Raw genomic sequence first — 15,183 nt, 5'->3', positions numbered from 1 at the left:
TATTGCCCAAAGCTTATTATTTTTTATATGGACTTTCCAGCAATGACAATAACAAAATAACCAACAGCTCCTGTATGCAGTGAGCTGCTTCTTTTCAATTGAATTTGGAGTTGGTAATTTGATTTCATTTCAGTACTTATCTAGCTCCCGTTTAGTTACCAAGATCAAAGGAGACATTCTATATTTTTTTTGAGAGAGAGAGAGAGAGAGTGTGTAGAAAAATATACCTGCAGGGTGGGGAGAGGGGTAGGGGAAGGAGTAGAGAATCTTAAGCAGGCTCCATGTTCACTGTGGAGCCCAATATAAGGCTCCATCTCTGGACCCTGAGATCTCTGGACCCTGAGATTGTGACCTGAGCTGAAATTCAGCATCAGATACTTAACTGACTGAGGCACCAAGGTGCCCCAGGAGACTGATTGATAGTAGATGAAATTTATGAATTGTAAACACATCAAGATAATTTCTTAGAAAAATAGGAGAGCAACTAATTTCTAGCACAATAGATTTATCCTTGCAGGTAGAGATCTATTTGTATTTCTGAACATCTCAAATTTTTCAGAAGCCCTCATGAGGTAGATCATTTGCAGGCAAACAGTGAAATGCTATTTGCAGATGGTTCACACACTTGGTACTTTTTCTAACTTGCTACAAGCATCCACACTGTCTGGTATATGTACACCAGTGTCTCCTGGGTGGACACAAGGCTAATAAGGGAAAGGCTAGTTTAAAAGTGGTTTGTACTAACAATGGATTGAATTCCTGGCTTCGTGCTGGTCTCTACTCCCTGTTTTGTGCCACTGTAGGCTGTGGAGTCAGATCAACCTGGCTCTGCCATCAGAAAACGATGAGATCTTGGGCACCTTACTTCACCCTCTCTAAACTTCAGGATTTCTCAACTCTCACGGCAAATAAATAACAGGACCCATTTCATAGGGTTGTGAGGGTAAATAAGATCATTAATGGATACTGAGTTTAACTGGCCCACAACTCAATAAATGTTACCTATCACAATAAAAATGTGTAAATGTTATTTCAGAATTCTCAAGGAAGCAAAAAAGAGGGAAGAAAGGGGAGAGAGAGAATGCCTTTGAAGTTGTATTATTAATGTGATGGAGATTGAAGAAGGAAAACAGGAAGGAAAATGAAGGAAGGGAAAGAGGGATGGAGAAGGAAGGAGGAATGTCTCAGGTTATGATTCCATGAATCCAAATCTTTCCATAATTATTGCATAGATAAATCCCCAAAGGCTTGGGGATTATAAGAGATATGAGGGTCCGCATTCACGGTCATTGTGACTACAACAAAGCAGCACTAGTCTATCACATAAGGAAAGTGTTAAGTCTTGAGCACACTCTGGTCAAGACAGAACATCTAATTCTCTGTTATCCCTCTGATACTAAGAATTGCCTATGTAATTGCTGGGTAGGTCTAAGATGTTTTTGTATTCCAGACAAGTAGTCCTCAAAGTGGGGGAATGCACCCAAGGGGCTTCACAGAATGATCCACTGGGGTGTGGGAAGAAAAATATCAGAACTTCTAATTTTGTTCACTTCTTAACCCATCCTTTAAACATTTCTAATTTTTGTTTATATGTTATAAAACACTAAAACACCTAGTATGTTCATAATTTATAAATTCATATATTATATACACACACAAATATTAGAGGCTTATGATCAAATCTTTGGAGAAACATGACTAAACATTTGGAGAAAAGTACATTAGGCATGTTTCAAACATCATAACTTCACATATACAAAAAGATATCACCTCTTCCTCTCTTTTGTAAAAATGGGCTATTATAACCAGAAAAAATGGTCTTGTTGTCAGTCCAAAGGGAGAAGTATTTTCCAAATAAGAAGAAATCTGGGGTGCCTGGGTGGCTCAGTTGGTTAAGCATCTGCCTTCAGCTCAGGTCATGATCTCAGGGTCCTGGGATCAAGGCCCATGTCAGGCTCTCTGCTCAGCCAGGAGTCTACTTCTCTCTCTCCCTCTGCTGCTCTCGTAATGCTCACTCTCTCTCTCAACTAAATAAAATCTTAAAAAAAAAAAAAGAAGAAGAAATCTATTATTCCCTTAAACTCTCCTGTTACTTGGGCAATAATTCAATCTGAAATGCCCCAGCTCCCCTGTGGTCATGCTAATGACCTATCTGAGGCTTTCCCCATTGCCTAGAACCTAGCTAAATATGACTTCATTACCACTCCTCCTTAATTTCTAGAAAGTTTTAAGACCATTCTTCCAATTTTGCAGAAATTATGAAATTAACCTAAATAAATAACTGTCAGAGTTGCTGCCAGGGCCAAGAACTGTGTGACCTCAGTTTAAGGCAATCAGTCTTCTCATTTCCCTATTTGCTTGGTGGCCAGTGAATATGTAGAAATGACCGAAGAGGGGATGTCTGTGAGCCTGTGAGATTCCGCCTCATGTCAGGGTCATCACTAGCTCAGCAAGTGTCTGTTTATTTTTTAAAGATTTATTTATTTTAGAGAAAGAGATCATGAGTGGGAGATGGAGAAGAAGCTCAAGCAGACTCTATGCTGAGAGTGGAGCCCAACATGGGGCTTGATGTCCAGACCCTGAGATCAGGACCTGAGCTGAAACCAAGAGTTGGATGCTTAAACCAACTGCGGACCCAGGTACCCCTCAGCAAGTATCTTTAAATTACATGTTTTAAATCTATTTTTTTTAAATCTATTTTTCAAGTAATAGGTTGAGACTATTACTTCAGCTTTCAATAAAATTTTGGAGGAAAACTCAACCCACATAATTCAGAGCAGAAGGACAAAGTCAATAGAGCAAACAGTACAGATGGAAGAAACAATGTACTGCCTATCCTGCATCCCTCCCTTACAACGTCGGGCAACCACTTCACAACCGAACCTTTTGCCCCTCATTCATGTCTTCATCAGTCAAGGTGCCTCACCCCTGATGCATGGGACCCAAGCAGAGTCAGATACTTGTTGGATATCTTGGGTAAACTGACTCAAGCACAGGCAAATAGTGGGAGCTGAGGTATTCAGGTAGAGGCACTCTGAAGAGCCTGCACATTCTTGCTGACTTGAGGCTTAATGTTGCCAAGGTTCCCCCCGCCCCCAATCTGTGGGAGAAAGCAAAAATGGCCTCCGATTCTCCCTTCCTCTCTCTCCATACTCTTGGGCAGTCCCTTCCCACATGGACTCTGAGCTGGAGCATGTGATTTATTTTAGTCAGGATCAAATACATCACAAGCAAAAACTTGAAAGGTTTTTGCAGCTTGTATGCAGCTTGTATGCTGGGGCCTCCCCTCCTTTGCTGTACTTAGAACCCCAAGACCATGATAAAGTAAGCCTGCAGGGGAATAAATAAGCGTGTGGAAGAGAAGCAAGGTATTGTAGCCAACCAGGCAACTGACTGCAGGCCCATGAGTGAGCCCCTGTGGCCATCAGCTTAGTCCAGCACTCACTGGGAACTGCTCAGCTTGCCTAGATTGTGCATAATGCAGAAACTGGAGCTAAATAAACCATTGTTGGAGGTTGAGGGAGGGTACTAATTTTCAGTGTGGTTTTTATGTAACAGAAAAAACTGATATACCCACTTCCTGAAGCTCGAACTTTCAGCTTTTCTTCTTCTTCTTTTTTTAAAATATTTATTTATTTATTTATTCATGAGACACACAGAGACAAAAAGAGAGGCAGAGACACAGGTAGAGGGAAAAGCAGGCTCCATGCAGGGAACCTAACGTGGGACTTGATCCTGGGTCTCCAGGATCACACCCTGGGCTGAAGGCCCTGCTAAACTGCTGAATCAACCCGGTGGCCCTTCAGCTTTTCTTCTGATTCTGTAAACTACTGTATCCTTAGAATAAATTCCTTTTGCTTAAAGCTAGTAAAGTTGGCTTCTGTTGCTTGCAATCCAAATTATTTAGTAGCCAGGCAGGAGACAGATGACAAGATCTTTGTAGGAACTGTGGGCAGATATAAATTTCTAGAACCTTCCACACTTGTCTGGCTTTTGAGCCAAACTATTTTGGTGCTCTTCTCTACTCTTCCTCATTCTTTTCACAAGGAAACAATAATATTCTTATTGCTTAAATAATACAAGGCACATATTTCAAACTCTGGTAAGGCTGGAGGGGAGGAATTTTAAGACTCTTCTCTGATGAACTGTCATCTCTAGTCTTGGTGACCCTAGGCATAAACAGGTGGGAAGTGGAGAGGCTCTAACCGCACTGCCAAGTGGTCAATGGACTGTGGTTCTAGGCTGGTTCATATCCTGGCTACTCCATCTATTAACACTGTGACCTTGGGCAACCTACTTAAATGTAATAGGGCTGTAGTTTCTTCAACTGTAAAATGGAGATAACAGTAATATTTACCCCCCCCCTTTTTTTTTAAAAGATTTTATTTACTTATTTGACAGAGAGAGTGAGTGAGAGAATACAAGCAGTGGGAGTGAGAGAGGGAGGAGCAGGCTCTCTGCAGAGCAGGGAGCCCAATATGGGGCTCGATTCCCAGGCCCTGGGGTCATGACCTGAGCTAAAGGCAGAGGCTTAACCAACTGAGCCACCCAGGCACCCTGAAACAAAAGGTTTTATTTCTAGTTCTGGCTCTGCCACAAACTTGCTTTGCTCTTGGGCAGGTCTCTCTGTGCCATTTCCCCACCTGTAGCATGGGACAACCATAATCTCTGTTCTAGTTTTGGAGCAAATATGAAATAACACATATGAATATGTTTCTAAACATTCGAAAGTGCTTAACTGTTGTTTGGTAAGGTCTATAATTACTATCCAGATATTAAGGTAGTTCTAGGTTCCAATAAATCCTACAATTTCTCATGCTGTTTGAGTAGGTCCTAGCTAGGCAGTTATTGCATTTGGGAGAGAGAGAGAGACAGACAGACAGAAATACAAAAAGCAGTCTTGGAATAAAGATTTATTTACAGATATATTAAACCAAAACCTGTGTGTTGAGAGGCCCAGTTACAGATCAGATCAAAGAGGTCATAGCCTCTTCAGAAGTCTCCCAGAGACCATTAGTATTTCTGAGAGAGTAAATAAAATCAAGTAAGCAGAGACTAGGGGAAAGTGGAAAGCCAAGAGCACACTCATACCTTTCTGTATCCTGAGCTGACAGCTGCTGCTTAATTGACATGTTTCCCAACTGTCCATAGGGACCAGGGTTGAGTGTCCTTTGCCTCAGCTGGGGATAACTCGGGATTTAAGGCCTAGTAAATCTAATGCACTCACATGTGAATTCATTTTAAAGCACACTGCCTTTTTTTTTTAATATTTTATTTATTCATGAGAGAGGGAGAGAGGCAGAGACACAGGCAGAGGGAAAAGCAGGCCCCATGCAGGGCACCCGACAAGGGACTTGATCCCAGGTCCCCAGAATCAGGCCCTGGGACGAAGGTGGTGCTAAACCGCTGAGCCACCTGGGCCTGCCCCAAAGCACACTGCTTTTTATAATTGTTCCAGGCACCAAGTTCTAAAATAAGTAACAATTTGCTTCTGTAATATAAAGATGAACTTTGTTTTTTATAAAGATTTTATTTCTTTATTTGAGAGAGAGTGAGCATAAGCCAGGAGGAGAGGCAAAGGGAGAAGAAGAAACAGACTTCCTGCTCAGCAGGGAGCCCAGTGTGGGGCTCAATCCCAGGACTCCAGGATCACAACCTGAGCTGAAGGCAGTCAACCAACCAACCAAGCCACCTAGGTGCCCTAAAGTTGAACTTTTTTTTTTTTAAGAGACTTTATTTATTCATAGAGATGAGAGAGAGAGAGAGAGAGAGAGAGAGAGAGAGAGGGAGAGAGAGGCAGAGACACAGGCAGAGGGAGAAGCAGGCTCCATGCAGAGAGCCTGATGTGGGACTCGATCCAAGGTCTCCAGGATCACGCCCCGGGCTGCAGGCGGCACTAAACTGCTGCGCCACTTGGCCTGCCCTAAAGATGAACTTTTTAAATAGCTTTAAGGAACAAGTTATATTTTAGAAAATTTGGATGGTGCAGAAACACATAAAATTAAAAGCTGAGATGCCTCGGTGGCTCAGTTGGTTAAGTGTCTGACTCTTGATTTCAACTCAGGTCATGATCCAGGGTTGTGAGATCGAGCCCTGAGTCAGGTTCCGTGCTGGGCATGGAGCCTGCTTAAGATGAAATAAAAACACCTGAATCTTGCTGCCACCTGAGATTACTGATGTCACTATGATAGTGTTTCCTTCAGGCTGTCTCACTGTGTGCATGTATGCATTCATGAATACACACCTATCTACCAAGTAGGGATAATTTTGCATATATAGTTTTTAGAACTTTTATTTTCTTTTGCTTAATATTTATAGATGAGAGTTTTCATGGGACAATATTTAAACAGACAGTGTGGAAGACAGTAAGTGCCAGGAGTTGTTGGCAGTATCTGACCAACCTGTTGGTATAAGCACTGCGTATGCTAAGAGAGTCTGGAGGGCAGTTTGTATTAATTCCAGTACATATATGCGATGTCTGGTTGCCTCGGTGGGGACGTGCAGGATATGTGAAAAGTAATAAACTGTGATAGTGGATAAAGAATGATCAATGCTGATAATTTGTTTCATAAAGTAAATGTGATCCCACTGACATTTAAAGTCAGGGACTTCAGTAGACAGAGATGAGGTAATGGGATCAGGATTTCTATTTTCAATTCTGAAGCTTGCCTGCCTGTGACATGCTGAAATGTTGACAAACATGCTGCCTTCCACTCTTTAAAAATAGTAACCTTTGTTTCCTACACTGTGGGCATTTCCTAAGGTCAGACTGAATCTCCTCTGCAGCTGGACACACAGCCAGTTGGTATGTGTGGCTATTTGTTGCCACTCCTTTGTATAAGTGGGGTAAGTCAAGCGAAGGACATAAAGGTAGAATCATATGCCCACTTCAAAGCATGAACCTGAGTTATATTATAGAGCAGTTTGCACAATATAAAACAGGTTTGCTTCCTCAAAGACTTTCCAAGAGCATGCACTGCACAGCACAGGGATTTCTATCCTATCTTCAAGAGCAGGCTGGGGCAAAAATACTAGTCAGCATTTGATAAAGGTTGTTAGCAAATAAAGAATAAATAGTCCCAAAAAAACTTAGGAGGACCTAAATTAATCTTAATCTAAAACCTTAAGATTTCCAGTTAAGATTAAGAAGGGGCAAGGCATGTGTCAGTGGAGAGAAGCACAAACATCTTTAGAATCAGGGCAAAACTGAGCCAAGGAAAGAGATCTTTATGGTGTTGTTTTTCTTCAAAGGATTTAATTTGGGATTAGACTGCCTAAACCCACACAGCCCTCAGTGACTTCTGGAGTGTGTCTGGAGTTCTCTGGTGACTTGAGGAGTAGACTTGAGGTTTTAGGGCAGGCGAGGGAGCTGGAAGGAGAGAGGGATAATAACCTACCCCCATCTCCATGTTCAAGACAACAGCAGTGGCTTGGCTAACGCTCACCAATCATGTACCGTATGCCAGGTACTCTGCTAGAACTATACTGAAACTCTTGATTTGACCCTGGAACACTGAAATAAGGTAGGTCCTCCCTTGGGGACACTGAAGCATGGAGGTTGGGTGGGCCAGAATTTGAACCCAGGAAGTTGGAACTTACGACCCTCAGCTTGACCACCCTGATGTACTCCAGCACTGACTGCAGCTAATTTCTATAAAACTACCTAATCTTGACCAAGTTACTCAATTTCCAAGTCTCAGTTTCTTCACTTTCAAAAAGGATAATAAGGGGCACCTGGGTGGCTCAGTAGGTTAATCATCTGCCTTTGACTCAGGTAATGATCTCAGGGTCCTGGAATTGAGCCCCACACCAGGCTCCTTGCTCAGCAACAAGTCTGCTTCTCCCTCTCCCTCTATGATCTCTTGTACTCTCTCTCACTCAAATAAACAGAATCTTAAAAAAAAAAAAAAAAGGATAATAAAAACAATCTGGTCTACCCACCACAACATGGTTGTGACAACCAGATGAGACATGTGAATGCCACTTGTAAAATATGGCATGCTATCCACTTTAAATTACTTTCATTAGTACTCATAAAAGAAGAGAAAGAGGGCATTTATTCATTTTGAGGTTTGTTCTTTACTTCGTAGCAACATTTTAATTTTAATAATCAATATAAGGCAAAGGAAATAACTGGTATTCGTTAGTAGCCACATTAAGTATTAAGAAAAAGCAGAAAACATTCCCTATATCAGGAATCTGTGATCAGAAAGAAAAAAAAAAACCTGATTATTTGACAAGGCAGTGACTTAGAATGGCTCTCTGGGGGGGCTCTGAAGCTCCAGGGATAAAGCCTGCTCCAGCTGGCAAGCAAGTGACACTTCCTTTTCTGGAAGTGGAAATGAACTCTTCAAGGATTTGTGGCCCTCCAGATAATGACTTCCTGTTCCACAAAAACAAAGCACAGCAGCTGGAAATCACAACCTATCTCTGGTCCCTATTCCACATTTTAGAGCTATCATTCTCAGTCCAGGCTGAAAGAGGATTCTCCACCTTCAGTCCTCTAAATCCTCCACTGTTAATCGGATGGACAAAAAATGCCAGAATTTAAAGCCACTGTTAGGAAAAGTTACCTTTGAGCAAAATCACCCTGGACCCAGACCAATCAGCTGGAAGTCATTAAACTCTCAAGCAGGGCTGAAGTCTTTGATCTATACTTCTATCACAGCACACCCAGGCATGATCTCTTTGTGTTTACTTTCCCACTCTGGCCACTACATAACAGCCTTTTGAACTGAATTGTGCTGGGAACTTCGTCTAGGAGCCCAAAGTTGGGAAAGAGGAAAAAATGAACATCTCCAGAAATGAAGTGATATAGAAGGTCAACCAAGGAAGAGTTTAGTCATCTACTATGACATTAATTTTTTTCAGCCAATCTATACATGTTCAAGTTTTATGACAAAGTATGATGGGCAGAAAATACAGTACTTCTTATATAGGAGGCTGACACAGAATGAAAGGGTGAAAATTATGTTTAATGTACTCAGGAGGCAAGAAATGAAGTCATAGATGTAACACTCCTTTTTCAGGTGCCTTTGAAGTAGCCTTCAAATGGAGATTGAGCATTGTGGTTTCACAGCACAGTGTTAACATTTTATTAAAGCCCTGTGTACAATCAGTCTTGTGATAATAATATTTTAAAAAGAAAAATAGTACAGTTCTGCAAGGGGACAGCTTCCTCTCTACCTGACCAGAGAATACCATAAAACCTAGAGTACAGGGATGCTTGGGTGGCTCAGCGGTTGAGTGTCTGCCTTTGACCCAGGGCGTGATCCTGGAGTGCCAGGATCGAGTCCCACGTCGGGCTCCCTGCTTGGAGCCTGCTTCTCCCTCTGCCTGTGTCTCTGCCTATCTCTCTCTCTGTGCCTCTCATGAATAAATAAATAAAATCTTCTAAAAAAAAAAAAAACCTGGAGTACGGGGAAAAGTTTGTTTTCAGTAAGAATTGATAGAAATGGGTCTAAAGTCTACTAATCTGTAATCTCGTTTAATTACACAGAAAGTTAAAAACTTTCTTTTAACACAAGCAGTGCATGTTCACTGAAGGAGATTTAGAAGATACAGGCAAGCTATGGGGGCGGAGGGGAGGACCCAAAGTCTCACTTTTACTGCCACAGTAAGAGACATCTCTGCTATTATAAGGGTTGATGGGGCAGCCTGGGTGGCTCAGCGGTTTAGCGCTGCTTTCAGCCCAGGGTGTGATTCTGGAGACCGGGGATGGAGTCCCATGTCAGGCTCCCTGCTTGGATCCTGCTTCTCCCTCTGCCTGTGTCTCTGCCTCTCTCTCTCTCTCTCTCTCTCTCTCTGTGTGTGTGTCTCTCCCTGCCCCCCTCTGTGTCTCTCATGAATAAATAAATAAAATCTTTAAAATATATATATATAAGGGTTGATGAAGGAGAAATTGAAAATAACAATACCCAAAAAGTGTCCACAAATTAAATGTAGGACTCAACTGGGATTCATGGGACACAAAACTGTGCATGGCACTAGGATCTGGTGGTCACTTTAAAATACGTGCCCAGGCTTCTATTCTCTTAGGCAACTCCTCTGAACCTCCCCAGAATATTACAGAAGTTATTCACACATGCATAGAATAATGTGTTGTACAAGTACCTTGTGAGCCCATTGCAATAAATGAAGAAAAAGTAAAATTTAACAGCCATTAGCAATAAAAACTCTCAGTATAAAGAAATGGAAGACCATTTCCTCAATCTGATAAAGAGCATGTATACACATACAAAAAAAAAAAAAAAAACCCACTTCAGCTAATATCATAATGGTGAAATATCAAATGCTTTCCCCCAATCTCATCACATCTATTCACTATTGTAATGGAATCCACACATATGGCAACAAGGTAAGGAAAGGGAAGGAAAAGCAAAGGAATGAGGTAAAGCTCTCTGTTGGTGGCATGACTGTGTACTCGGTAAGTCCAAAAATATCAACAAAATCATAGGAGCAGTGAGCAAATGCAGTAAGGTGTCAGGATACAAAGTCATTACTTAAAAACTAATTGTATATCTAAATGCTAGTTAAGCCTGTGTCTTTGGCTTGGGCTGTGATCCTAGGGTCCTGGGATAGAGCTATGTGTCAAGTTCTCTGCTGAGCAGGCAACCTGCTTCTCCCTTTCCCTTTGCAGCTCCCCCTACTTGTGCTCTCTCTCTCTCTCAAATAAATGAATAAAATATTTAAAAATAAATGAATGAATGCTAATAACAAATAACTGGATAATGAAATTTTAAAAAATTACAATATCATAAAAATTTCAAATACACAGATATAAATTTAATAAAAGATATGTAAGACCTCTATGCTTGAAAGCTATAGAACTCTGAGAGAAATTAAAGAAGACCTAAACAATGGAAAGAGTTCATGTTAATGGATTTGAAAACTCAAAATGTTAAGATGAAAAATTTTCTGAAATTGAACTATAGAGTCAATACAGTTCCAAGCAAAATCCCTATAATTTTCCCCTCCTTCAGTAGAAACTGGTTAATTGTCAATTTTTATTAAATCCTGTTAATAGGATAATCTGGGAGAAGAAAAATGTTGGAGGGCATACATTACTAAATTTTAAGATTTACTATAAAGACTTAGTAATTAAGACAGTATAATAGGAATGACAGATTAATAGAAGAGAATAGAGAATCTAGGAGTAGACTCATACATATATAATTATTTAGGTTCTGACAAAGGTGCCGTAGAATGCAATGGGGGGAGGAAAGTTCTTTTCAATAAATGTGCTGGAACAACTAAACATACATATGGAAAAAAATCGACCTTAACCTTTTCCTCTCTATCTCTCTCTATATATTTTGGAATTAAACTGAGAAAGATCATACATCTATATGAAAGCTAAAACTATTAACACTTTGGGACTCCTGCGTGGCTCAGCGGTTTAGTGCCTGCCTTTGGCCCGGGGTGTGATCCTGGGGTTCCAGGATCAAGTCCCACGTCCAGCTTCCTGCATGGAGCCTGCTTCTCCCTCTGCCTGTGTCTCTGCCCCTCTCTCTGTGTGTCTCTCATGAATAAATAAATAAAATCTTAAAAAAAAAAAAAAAAAACTATAACACTTCTACAAGAAAACATTAAAAAAAAAAAATCTCATGACCTTGCAGTAGGCAATGATTTCTTAGGACACAAAAAGCATTACCATGAAAGAAAAAAAATTTAATAAATTGCATTTTATCAATTTATTTATCAAGATATCACTTAAACAGTTAAAAGGCAAGCTACCGAAAAATGACTTACATCCAGAATACATAAAGAATTCCCACAAATCAATAATAGAAAGAATAACCCAGTAAAAAAAAACAAAAAACAGGCCCTTCATTAAAGAAGCTATAAAGAAGCCCACAGAGCACATGATAAGATGTTCAACATCAATGGACACTAAGGAAGTGTAAATTGAACTACAATGAGATACTATATGCTTTCCAATGGAAAGGCTAAAGTTGTAAAGCATGATAATATCAAGTGTTACAATAAATATCTAGTTACAACTAATATCTAGTTACAACTAGAACTCTCTCATATTGTTGGTTAGGAATATAAAGAGGTAAAATCACTTTGAAAAATGATTTAGCAGCCTCTAATAAACTTACACATTCACCCAGCGTATGACCCAGCAATTCCACTACCCTGTTTATATGCAAGAGAAGTGAAAGATATGTCCAAAATAGATTTGTTCAAAAATGTTCACAGCAGCTTTATTCATTATAGTAAAAAACTGGAAACACTCCAAATACCCATCAACAAGAGAACGGATAAACAAACTCTATCATATTCATATAATAGAGTACTACTGTGGCGATAAACCTAAGTGTACTATTTAGACATGCAGCAACGTGACAAACCTTAAAACCACTACATGAATCTCAGAAGTCACTACTACACCATCACTTAACCCTGGCTTCATCAGTTCATTTAATCTCATATCAACCCTATAAATACTATTATCCATCAGTTTTAATAATGAAAAAGATGCACAGAGGAAAAATAATATCCAAGATTATTATATTTACTCATTCATTAGTTCATTCAAATTTACTGAGGATATACTGTTCGCTAACAGGTGGTTGTGTTGCATGCTGAGGCTAAAATGTTAGCGAAACTAGACACAAGATTTAAATCCAGTCCTTCCACTACACAACACGGCCAGATACCGTGACAGGCCCTACATAAAAAAAAAATGAGTAAGACACTATCATTGCAATTATGATACAATAAGAGAGTGTTCTTATATGTATATGCAATGTGCTTTGTGAACCCAAAAAGGGAAATGATAATTCTGCCTGAGTTGGTTGAAACCAAACTGGCAAAGGGGCAGACATTTCCATCAGTAATATAACAGCAGACAGAATGCTTTCAGGGCTGAGAAGGAGTGGAAAGAGTTCGAGATTTGGAAATTGGAAATAATACCTAGAGAGCTAAGCACCTGCAGAAGAAGCTCAATTTATAGTAGCTTTTTGTTTTTGAACAAATAACTGTTGTTAGTCATACTGCCAACAGACATCTCTTATTGTAGATGGTGTGTCAATCTCCAGAAAGGCTTACCTCTCAAAACAAGAATATGATTGCCTTTCTAAGGTTGAAAAGCTTAAGAACAGACCCTAAACCCATAGTGATTTGCTAGCTTTTGATCTCCCTCCCCACCTGAACATGACTTGTGCCCAATATACACTGTGGGACTATGTTAAGTAGAGCTGACTATCTCAGTTTGAGTGGCTTATACACGGTTAGAAGCCAGGACCCAAAAACCCTTGGGCTAGTGGCAATAGCAGCCACTCCGCCTTGTTCCTTTACACATGAAACCACTCAGAACATGCACTTTATTGCTGCCTCCTCTGTGCCCAGCTCAGAGCAATACTCACTTTAATCTGCATCTGGTATCCCTATCGGCCTACGGATTCCTAGAACAGAGGCTAGAGGTAAGCATTAAATTAATCTGAGAGAGACAGTCTGGTAAGGGAGGACCAGAATAGCAGAATTTTCTCAATATGTAGAGGCTCTTCCTATGGCGCTTGCATCCAAGATTTTAATATAGATAATGAAATAGGTTCAGATTCCCTTCTGATGGCAGAGCAAGTTAGTGCTGCTGAATATTAAGGCATTTACAAAACAGGAGGTCAGAAGTTGTTTGTGAGGCTGAGTGGCTCTTTTATGGACATTTCCAGGCAGCCAGAATAATTACAGCAAGAGTGGCCCTGGCACCAACTTCTCCTAACCACATAGGTTTTTATGTGTACACAGTTGACTGATGAACTGACGCAGAAGGTGTTTACATTATTTAATCATCAGAGCAAACACTGCAAACAGCTCTACGAGGAACACGGCACATGGGAGAGAACAGGCTTGCACTGTACTACAAATAGGCTGGGGGCAATGTTGGGCAAATTATGTCAGTTCTCCAAGCCTCAGGTCCCTCACCTATAAAGTGGGATAACGATGCCCTGCAGGATACTGAGAGAGTTACAGATAATGTAGGCAAGGGCCTGGCATAATGCCTTGCATGTATGTACCAGACACCTAATAAGTGGTTGCTTCTGTTATCATAATTAATGTAAGGCATGGCCATCTATAATTCTGGGGGAGCCAAGGAGAAGATATGTGCTACAAATTGATTGCTTTTGTTGGAGAGAGGCCATGTTCAATGGCTTTCAGCTTGCTTACATGGAGGGGAGTTCAGGGAAGGGTTTGTGTGAGATGGGGAAGGGGTGGGTGAGTGGAGGGACAATAGGAGAGACAAAGAAGGGAAAGAAGGAAAAAAAATAGCTTTCAGAAGAAGCACATGTATCTTGCTACTAAACTATAGCTATTTGAAGGCAAGGTCCATGTCTTATTTTATGTTACTTTTTATTCTGTTTTTATTCATTATCACAAGCTCTATGGTTCTTACACAATACCTGACACCCAGCAGACATTCGGTAAATGTTTACTGATGCACACCTGGATCGGGTACTGACTCTTACTCCCAGATGTGGCTGTGACTAAACAGGAAAAGGAAATAGACAGTGGTGGTGTGGGACAATTGTCAAGCTGTGGTTCTGATAAGCAGAAGTGCCCTTTGTCCCAGCAATTGAGTCACTGCGCCATCACACTGACAAACTGTGACAGGTTCCATTCACAACACCAATAATGACATGAGGTCATTCCCTCAACAAAGCAACAAGCCCCAGATAGAGGTTCCAAATCTTAACAAGGGAAAGGTCTTTCCAGTCTGTCACCTTCTATTCCAGTTAGAACATCTGGTACATGAAATGTTTTGCTGTGCTGTCCCATCCCGGACCTGCTGTTCTACATATACTTTGATCATTAACCCTCATGACAACACTATATAAGATATTAAGTATAGTTGTAGGTGAAGCAAATGCAACTCATAGAGGTAAAATAACTTGCCTAAGGTCAAATATTAACCAGGCTTCAAAATCAAATGGTACAACACACATGCAGAAGGGCGTACATATCAAAAGTTTTCACATACCGAGTACATTCACCTAACCACTACCAGAGGAAGAAATAAATCCCCTGGTACTCCTTTGTCACGCCCCCTCCAAAGCCAGCCCCTCTTCTGACTTCTCACAGCTCTGAGTTTTGCTGGGAACACTCTAACCTACAGTAATTTCTTCTTCCACTGAATTCTTAGGTTTTCCTTCTCTGTAATTTCCTGATACCCTCTTGGAG

General features: G+C 40.7%; 1 protein-coding gene across 8 annotated transcripts in view; it reads right to left on the bottom strand.

Annotated features, from left to right (window-relative positions):
* The window catches only part of STON2 (stonin 2), a 144,251-nt gene that overhangs the window by 26,030 nt on the left and 103,038 nt on the right, over nt 1-15,183 (bottom strand). The window lies entirely within an intron of this gene.

Source organism: Vulpes lagopus, chromosome 6 (assembly GCF_018345385.1).
Source record: "Vulpes lagopus strain Blue_001 chromosome 6, ASM1834538v1, whole genome shotgun sequence".
Taxonomy (NCBI): Eukaryota; Metazoa; Chordata; class Mammalia; order Carnivora; family Canidae; genus Vulpes; species Vulpes lagopus.
This window is presented reverse-complemented; position numbering and strand designations above follow the sequence as displayed.